Here is a 10,814-nt window from a genome sequence, read left to right as displayed (position 1 = left end):
CTTTGGTGAGTGCTATGAAGTGTGTAAACCTGGTGATTCACAGACCTGTACCCCTGGGGATAGAGTATTATGCCTCCATCAGAAAGGATGAATAACCAACTTTTGTAGCAACATGGACGGGACTGGAAGAGATTATGCTGAGTGAAATAAGTCAAGCAGAGAGAGTCAATTATCATATGGTTTCACTTATTTGTGGAGCATAACAAATAGCATGGAGGACATGGGGACTTAGAGTGGAGAAGGGAGTTGGGGGAAATTGGAAGGGGAGGTGAACCATGAGAGACTATGGACTCTGAAAAACAATCTGAGGGTTTTGAAGGGACGGGGGTGGGAGGTTGGGGTACCAGGTGGTGGGTATTATAGAGGGCACGGATTGCATGGAGCACGGGGTGTGGTGCAAAAATAATGAATACTGTTATGCTGGAAATAAAAAAAAATAAATAAATTAAATATTAAAAAAAAAAAAAAAAAAAAAAAAAAAGTTGTACCAAATTGTCAACCACAGTAACTCCACATCCTTCTGACCCTAAACTAATCGTATTTTAATTGTTTCTGATTTTATGCATGTTAATAGTTTATGCGTGTAATTTGAGTTGTCTATTATAATCTATTGCACATTTTATTTGATTTAATATTTACTTGTCATTTGTAAAAAATTTATTAATTGACTTTTTTGGGATTTATTTATTTGGAAAGAAAGAGAGAGAATGTATTGGGGTCAGGGCAGAGGGAGAGGAAGAAGGAGAGAATCTCAAGCAGACTGCACTGAGCCTGGAGATTGATACAGGGCTCAATCCCATGACCCCAAGATCACAAGCTGAGATGAAATCAAGAGTTGGATACCTGACTGAGTCATCCAGGTACCCCAACTTTGGTTGATTTTTATTACAACTTTTTCTTTGTTTGTTTGTTTGCAAAAACATCATATATTACAGCAGTTAATTCTTTATCTGGCATTTATATAGCAAATTGTTTTCTTAGCTCTAATAATTTAAATCTTTTGACTTCAGTATGTTAAATGTAACTTGTTAGTATTTTCTCTGTGACTTCAATTCTTTTCAATATATTGATAATTTAGTGTTTTAATTTATGTTTTTGTAATGATATAAGATACGAACAAAATTTTTCTCTAAATAATTAGATGCTCTTCCAAATACAATTAATCAAACTTCCATCCTGTTTGGATTGGTATGTTTTCTCAGTCACAGACATGCAGACACCAGACACACATACAGAGAAAGAGAGCAAAAGATGCATGCTTCTATTCTTCCATCTGTTAAAGCTAGGAACAGATCACTATGTTTAAATTTCAGTAACGTTTGGTATCTGATATGGCTGACCTATCCACATTTTTATTCTTGTTTATTCTCCCCATTTGTTTTAATTTTTTCTAGATAATATTTCACAATTTTTATTAAGCCCTCACCCTCAGTATCCTTACAAAATGGATTTCCTTTATCCTACCACTAATAATCATGCCAAAACTTGAATTTGGGAAGAATTAACATCCTAAACATAGTTCATTTACTCATTCAAGATTGTGGCACATTTCCTTTTTTTTTTTTTTTTTTGGAAGATTTTATTTATTTATTTGACAGAGAGACAGATCACAAGTAGGCAAAGAGGCAGGCAGAGAGAGAGAGGGAAGCAGGCTCTCTGCTGAGCAGAGACTCAATCCCAGTACCCTGGGATCATGACCTGAGCCGAAGGCAGAGGCTTTAACCCATTGAGCCAGCCACCCGAGCACCCCTGGCTCATTTCTGTATTCCTTAAAATTCACTTTTAAGTTTCTTAGTAAGTTTTCTGATTTTCTTCATGTATGTTTAACACAATTCTCTTTAGGGAGATTCTTAGTAAATTTTTTTTCTCTTTGTTCTAGTTTTTATTTGCTATTTTTTTATTTGCTATTATAATCTTCTTTCATCTGTATACTATCTGGTTTATTATACATGATATATGAGGACATTTTTAGGTATATGTATTCATTCATTTTATTGAATATTCATATTTAATTTTAGGTCCAACTGACCTCTTGTATTTTTTAAGCATACAATTATGTAGTTCAATTAATGGCAAAGTTGCCTACTTTGCAATAGTTACGTCTCCTTTTTCTATTTCAGGCCCTACTTATTGCATTGACAAAAGTGTCCAGAACAATGTTGATTACATGCATGGTATGTTTGAAACTATTATTTACAGAATTAATAGAAATTCTGATTATATCTCTTTGCTATGTTTGGCTTAATGTTTTTTGAGATAGACTTAACATTGCAACAGTTTTTCCTCTTTGTCATATTTTCTAGTACATATCTATCTTAAAATCAATGATGGGCAATGTGTGTTATCTTGAATTACTACAGTATGACCTATCTAGTAACAGTGGATAATTCTTCTAATATATGAGTATATTGAGCTTGCTGACATTTTACCTAGGTTATTTTTAAAATCTCTTATGGAGAGGCAATATAATGGAGTGATCTAAACCTGCAGTTTTATACTCAAGAGATGCATATTCCAGTTCTACAACTTAGTAGCTAGGTGACCATGAGGCAAGCTATTGAAACCATATGACCTTTAGTTTCTTCATCTGCAAAATGAGAAAATATTATCTACTACGTTGGATTTTTTAAAAGATTTTATTTATTTATTTGACAGAAAGAGCCAGAGAGCACAAGTAGAGAAAATGACAGAGGGAGAGGGAGATGCAGGCTCCCCACTGAGCAAGGACCCCAAAGCGGGCTCGATCCCAGATCTGAGCTGAACACAGACACTTAACCGACTGAGCCACCCAGGCTCCCCTACATTGGATTCCTTAATTCAGTGAGTGAATAACCCTAAAGTGAATTAAGTATTGTCAGTGATTAGAATATTGTACTTCTTCAAATAATATTTAGTGAAAAGTAAGATTTATCCATATATTTTTTAAAAGAAATCTTCATGTGAAGCTCTTTCTTCTACATATAATTATAAATAAATTCAATAATTTTGAGTTCTTAAATTTTTAAATTATTTATTTTCTAGAATAAATTGCATAATATGGGTTGATTTGCTTCTTAGTATTTGGGGAAATGTATTTCTAGATCTGGATCCCGGAAACTTATTAGAGGTAAGTCTTTGAAAACTTTCTTTAGTTTTTCATTGATTTAAAAAAAGACCATTTCAACAAAATCTTCATTTTTTAGCCAATAAGAATATTTACACTTATAAAATTATTTTTATCTGAGGAATTATCTCCAGTTGTCATTGCACTTGCATTTGTCTGCAGTGTATTTTCCAGCAGTTTGCTTGCTTTATTTTGGGAGTCCTCTAATAAAGGAAGGCATTTTTTCATTTGCTAGCATTTCATTAAGGCTATCTCTCTTCTAACTTATATTTCTCTTTGTTGGATTTACTATCAACTTGCTTCTAATTTTCTTGCTTTTCTTTCAATGTTTTTTATCTGATTTCTGAGTGAATGTTCAAGGCATACTTTTTTTCATACTTAAAGTAAGACATTAAATAATATGAATTTTCCTGAGCATGGCTCTTCTAACTTTCACATTTTTTATAAGTACTCATTTCTTTTATCATTTTTATTGGTCTACAATTCCATTTTTTACTCCTTTTATTACTAAAAAAATGCTTAAGTATAGTTTTTTGTTTCTTCAAAATTTTCAAATAATTAAGTGTAGATTTTTCTTATTTTTACAAATTAATTATTCATAACTGTGGCCAGAAAATAAAACTATATATTTTGTACTGTAGATTTATTTTCAGCTTTTATATCCTAACATGTAATCAGTATTTATAAATGTTATAAAGTCTCTTGAAATGACTGAATTGTAGAATACAAAGTTTAATAACTTACACCAAGCATATCAGTTGTATTATTCAAATCTTTTGTGTTTTTATATATGACCTTTGAAGACCAAGTAGAAATCACTGTTTCCTTTGAATCTTCTCTCTTGCTGTTTCTATGGATTTTTTTCCAGCTTTATTTAGCTAAAATGGATTTATAACATGGCACAGCTTTAAAGTGGACAGTGTGTGATTTGATACATTTTGTGTTTTGCAAAAGGATGACTACTATGTCATTGGTTTACACCTGCATCTCACCGCATAATACCATATTCTGTGTGTGTGTGGTGAGAAAGTTTAGGATCTGCTTTCTTACAAGATTCGATTATTTTTGACAGTAATGTTAGCTGTAATTATCATGCTGTACCTTAGATTCCCAGAACTTATTCATCTTATAACTAGAAGTCAGTATCCTTTGACAAACATCTCTCCATTTCTCCCATCCCTTCTCCTTGGCAACAACCAATCTCCTCTCTGTTTCTATAAGTTAGACTTTTTTAGATCCCACATAGAAGTGATATTAACAGTAATTATCTCTTTCTGTCTGACTTATTTCACTTAGCATAATGCCTTCAGGTTTCCTCCAAATTGTCATAAATGGCAAGATTTCCTTCTTTCTCATGGTTGAATAATATTACTAACAATACATATCACATCTTTATCCATTCATCTACTGACAGACACTTAGGTTGTTTCCATACCTTGGCTATTGTGAATAATGCTGTAATGAGCGTGGGAGTGTAGCTATCTTTTCTAGATCTTGTTTTTATTTCCTTTGGATATATACCCAGAAATGGAATTGCTGGAATCATCTACTTTTAATTTCTTGAAAAATATCCATAATATTTTCCATTGTGGCTATGAGAATTGACATTCCCACCAAAAGAGCACAAGTTTCTTTTTCTCCACATCCTCATCAACAATCACTGTCACTTAACTTTTTGATGATAGTCAGTCCAAAGGTGTGAGGTAAAAAATCTTGGTGTTTTGATTTGCATTTTCCTGATGATTAGGAATGTCAAGTACCTTTACATGTAGCTGTTGTCCTGTATGTGTTCTTGGAAAACTGTCTATTTGGTTCCTCTGCCTATTTTCTAATCAGGTTGTTTGAATTGGATGAGTTCTTTACATATTTTAGATATTAACCCCTTACCAGATATAAGATATGTAAATATTTTTCTCTCATTCCATAGGTAACCTTTGCATTTTGATTCTTTTCCTGTGCAGAAGACTTTTAATTTGCACTTGATTTTTAAGTTTCTTAAGCTTTCTGTGTCATATCCAGGAAATTGCTGCCAAGAGCAATGTTAAAGAACTTTTTCCCTATGTTTTCTTCTAGGAATTTTACAGTTTCAGTTCCTATGTTTAAGTCTTGAATCCATTTCAAGTTCATTCGTGTGAGTCGTGTAAAATAGAGGGCCAATTCCATTCTTCTGCATGTGGTTATACAGCTTTTCCAACATCATGAATTGAAAACTATCCTTTCCCCACTTAGTATTCTTTTCTCCCTTGTCAAGTATTAACTGACTGCATATGCAGGGGTTTAATACAAAAATGGTAACAAAAGACACATATGGTGACTAGATAATGATAAGGGGTCAATTCATCAAGAGTATATAACAATAAAAAATATATATGCATTCAACATAGGGGCACCTAAATATATTAAGCAAATACTAAAAGATTTGCTGGGATAAATAAGCAACAATACAATAATAGTAGAGGATTTCAGTACCCCAGTTCAACAATGAATGAATCAGTCATCCGAACAGAAAATCCTGGATTTGAATCAGACTTCAGTTCAAATGAAACTAACAGACATGTACAAAATAATATTGGTTAAATGTCCATACTACCCCCAATAATGTACAGACTCAATGCAATCCTTACCAAATTTCAATGGCATTTTTTACCAAAAAAAAAAAGGAAAAACTATCCTAAAATTAGCGCAGAAGCTCAAAGACCCCCAAAAGCCAAAGCAACCTTGAGACAGGAGAACAAAGCTGAAGATAACACACTTCCTGACTTCAAACATTCTACAAAGCTACAGTAGTCAAAACAATATGTTTCCATTAATTTTCATTATATATTTATAATTTAATTATTGATTTTGTATCTTGGCATGAAACCTATAGCACATTTTAATTTTGACTTATACTTTTGATCGCCATAAAATGAATTTCATTTTGCAATTTACTGAACTGTTTGAGTTTTAAAATCTATTTTTAATATCATTCTTCATCATCCGTTCCTATATTATATAAAAACATGAAATGTCTTCCTTACTTTTATTTTGCCAGTGATTTTGATAACATCGTCTTCTTTTTAATTTTGTCTAAAAAGTGCATTTGAAATAAATTTTCTTGATGTATTAAATTCAAAATTGAAATTTGCCTTAACCTTCCTTACACAAGACATGTGGCACATTTTAATTTTTTATTTATTCTTTTAAATTCATAATATATATTAACTGATATTGTTTTTATATTCAGGTTATCTTTCCTGAATTACTCCCTTTCACTCAGAGCTTACATATTTTCCTGGAGCGAAAATGAATTTGCTATGGGCCACAAAGAGGTGAGTCTTTTTTTTTTTTTTTTTTTAATTCATCCAGCCACTCTGTGCTTTTTAATTGGTGAGCTTAATCCATTCATATTTAGGGTGCTTACTGATATTTGAGGATTTACTGCTTCCATTCTATCTTTGGCTTCGTTATTTTGTCTCTTCATTGTTTCTGTTTCTTTCTTTTTCAAGTTGGTGAATTTTCACAATGATTTGCTCAGTCTCCTCCTTTTCTTTATGTTTTGTATTTCTGCTCTGGATTTTTGCTTTGTGGTTACCATGAGGTGTACATAAAACTTCTCACAGATAAAATAGCCTCTTTTCTGCTAATAAAAATGTATTCTCATTTGCCTGTAAAGGATCCATCCTTTCACTCTTCTCCTTTTAGATTTCTGATGTCACAAATTAGCCCTGTCTCTGCTGTAACTTCACTGCCAAGTTGTAGTAGCTATAATCATTTTTAACGGTCTTTTCTTTTAACCATTATGCTGTAGTTAAGATTTTAATATACTAATCGTAAAAAAAATGGTAGTGTTCTAATTCTGACCATTCATCCCCTTGATCAGGGTTTATGTACTTCTATCTTTTTGTTACAGCTTGAGGAGCTCCTTTCAGGATTCCTTATAAAGCAGGTCTAGGGATGGTGAACTCCCATAGTTTTTGTTCTTCTGGGGAAGCATTTATTTCTCCTTCCTATTTGAAAAATAACTTTGCCAGACAGAGAATTCATAGCTAGCACTTTTTAATCTTAACACTTTGAATACGTCATTCCACTTTCTTCCTGCCTATAGAGTTTTTGTGGAGAAATTTGCCTATAACCTAATGGGGTTCCTTTGGTAGGTTACTGTCTTGTTTTTCCTGGTTGTCTTTAAAATTCTTTCTATATTGTTGACTTTTGATAGTTTAAATATAATGTGTCTCGGAGAAGGTCTTTTTGTGTTGAAATAATGAGGTGTTCTATTAACTATTTGGGACTGTACTTCCAGTTTCTTTCCCAGATTTGGGGCATTTTCAGTTTTTATTTCTTTTAAATACATACTCGAATTCTTTCTCTCTCTTCTTCTTCTGGGGTAAACATTATTCTTATATTGGCTTTTCCAATGGAGACAGTTTTGGAAAGTTCCTTTACTCCTTAAAAATCATAGTCTCTTCTTCCCTTCCATCTGAATATTTTCAGATATTTGTCCCTGAGTTAACTAATTCTCTCTTCCATATTATTTGCTTTATTTTCAGTGCATTCTAAGTTTTCTTCAACTCATTTATTGAGTACTACAGCTCCAGGATTTCAGGTTTGTTTTCTTAGAGTTCAGCCTTTTTGATAAAGTACTCATTCTGTTCACTAGTTTTATTTTTCAGATCACTTTATTGCTTTTCCGAGTTTTTTTGTAGCTAACTGAATTTCTTTTAACAGTTACCATAAATTCTTTATCACTTAGATCACAATATTCTGTATCTTTAGGTTCAGTTGCTGGAAAATGGTCATCTTTGTTTTGAAATACCATATTACCGTGATTCTTCATGGTGTTTGAAAAGAAGTGCCTCTGGTCCCACATTTGAGGTAGTGAACATCTCTTTTATTTCAGCAAGGTTTTGTTTACTTTGATTTTAGTAGATCAACAGGCTGGTAGTTAGAAGCCTCCTTTTGTTTTCCAGAAGGTGGCGCTATAGCACAAGTTTTTCATTTCTTCTATCCCTGCGCTGACTCCTGCTAAGGTTGTTAGGTGCACACACATTAAAACAAAACAAAACAAAAAAGGGTAGTGGTAAAGTCGGAAGAGATATGTAACTAACTCTTGGGACTTCGCATGTGCCCATGGCCTAGTAGGGGAGTCCTCCAGTGCAGGGAGGAGGTCCCAGAGGTCCTTAGTCAGTTCTCTTTCCTTCTGGGGCCTACAGCAAGACATGCTTTCTTCAGTTCTCTTTGCCCATTTCCTTCTTCTGTCTCTCCACCAAGTTACTGTAGCCTCTCTTCAGAGAGTTACTGGTCTCTCCAGCTGCAGTGAGGCTGGGTAGACCCCACTCAGCACGTTTTACCCTCTACTCCATCAGACAGGAAGTCAGACCTGCCTTCACCTTCTGTGCCGTCATCCCTTCTGCCACCACTTTGCTCATTACACTTCCTCCGTGATGTCCAATCCACCCACTTCTAGAAGGATGGATATCAAGATTGTCCTGGTATGAGGTGCAGAGGCGTTTTGCTCTTGTTGTTATGAATGTCCAATTAGTTGTAAATCAAAGGGGAGGAAAGTAAAAGAACTACTACTCATGACACCGCCATCATGCTGACGTCACTCCTTCCATTAACTCGTCTCCTTTATTCATCCAGTCAGCCAGCCACAGACATTGAGGTTGTTTGCATACCTTGGCTATTGTAAATAATGCTTCAGTGAACATTAGGGGTGTGAGGTATCTTTCTGAGTTCATGTTTTCGTTTTCTTTGGACAAATACCCAGAAGTGGAATTCCTGAATCATATGCGGTTCTATTTTTAACTTCTGAGGAACCTCCATACTGCTTTCCATAGTGGTTGCACCACTTGATATTTCTATCAATACTGCACAAGGGCTCACTTTCTTTACATCCTCACCATCACTTGTTTCTTGTCTTTTGATAGTAGCCAGGACTAACCGGTATGGGGTGATATCTCATTGTGGTTTTGATTTGCATTTGCCTGATGATAGTGATTCTAAGCATTTTTACATGTACTTCTTGGACTTTTATCTGTCTGTTGGAGGAACTTTAAACATAAATACCTACAGAGGAAGGGTAGAATGCAAATCAAGAGGGATGAATTGACAAAACCCAAAGGATTTTTAGGGCAATGAAAGTATTCTGTATGGTAGTACAATGGTGGCTACACATCACTGTACATTTGTCCAAAGAATGTCCAAAAAATGTACAACACCAACACCAAACTCTAATATAAACCATGTACTCTAGGTAATAATGATGTGTCACTGTGGGTTCATCAATTATAACAATGTGCCACTCTTATGGGGGGTGTTGATAGTGCCAGAGGCTGCATATGTAACAGGGTCAGGATTATATGGGAAATGTTTGTACCTTCTACTCAATTTTGCTGTGACTCTAAAACTGCTCTAAAAATATAACTAGCTTTAAAACAAAATGAAACAAGAAAATAGAAGAAACCTCCTTTGAAAAAAACTCAGAGATGCATCGGGTATCTTTATAAAATGCCTATCCATCTCTGTGACCTTTTAAAAAATATAATAGTTTATTTTTCCTGGGTGGGCCAGGAAGTGGGAGAGCAGGTGAAAATGCGTAAAAGAACCAATATGTCCAAGGGTCCCCCACCACGGGCAGCCAGAGACCACCTTCTACTGACAGCATGAGCCAAAATTGCTGCTTTGTCACCACTGAGACAGAATCTTGCAGAGGGGGATCATGGGTGTAGTAGAAGACAGGCACCAGGCAAGGGGCTGGAAACAGTGGGGTGAATGGACAGCCTAGATACTAAATGGTACGAAGAGCTTCCTTTCAGTCCATTTCTTTTTGTATTTCTCATATTATGGATAATGATACTTACAGCATCCTTAGAAGGAATCAAAGGAGTCCATATGGAAAGAAAGAAGAGTAAAGGGAAGCTCCAGGATGACAATGAAGGGACAGTTGAGGATGTACACTCTACCACAAGCCTAGAGAGCAGTTAGGACAGTTGTAGCAGGAGGCCACAGGCTCGAACAAGGACAACAATTGCCAAGAATAAGACATGGACTACTAGATTGCCCAATGTCTAGACTAAATTACAGGAATGCTATAGTCCTATCCTGAGGGGAATTTATTTGTAGGAACTTAAAAGGAAAATCAAAACATTTTTAAAACATCATCAATTCTAAGAAAAATATTTAAAAACTTACAAAAATATATATTCAAAATATATTCTAAATCTATGTGTCATCAATGAACAAAATTTACCTAATCATAAGTTGTAAACACTAAATACCAATTTAGCCAAAAGTGGTTATAAATTAAATAGGGAGTTTGGAGGTAGAAGTGTGTATGTGTATTTGTGCGTAAATGTGTATATGTATTACCGGTGTTTTTGAGGTGGTAGCTGAGAGGGTAAAGACTATAGGGGAACTTAAAATACATAAGTGAATAATTAAGAAATAGTGACTTAAGTCTATTATTTAAAACATGAAAATAAAACAGCTAAAACCTGAAAGTGGTTGCATCTGAGGAGTGGGGCTTGTGCACCAGGATGGGTGGAACTATCACTGCTTTTTGTTTTAAGTTTCCTTTTCATACATACTGTATTACTTAGATTTAAAAAAAAAACACTTTAAAAACAATTAAATTAGATGGTAAAAATGAATTAGCAATGCATCATAATGAAACTTTGCCACCTGTATTTGACTTAGCTTATGGTCACATTCTGGTGTCTTTCCCAAAGAC

The sequence above is a fragment of the Mustela erminea genome, chromosome 15 (assembly GCF_009829155.1).
Source record: "Mustela erminea isolate mMusErm1 chromosome 15, mMusErm1.Pri, whole genome shotgun sequence".
NCBI lineage: Eukaryota > Metazoa > Chordata > Mammalia > Carnivora > Mustelidae > Mustela > Mustela erminea.
The sequence above is the reverse complement of the archived record's forward strand: the minus strand, read 5'-3'. Positions refer to the sequence as shown.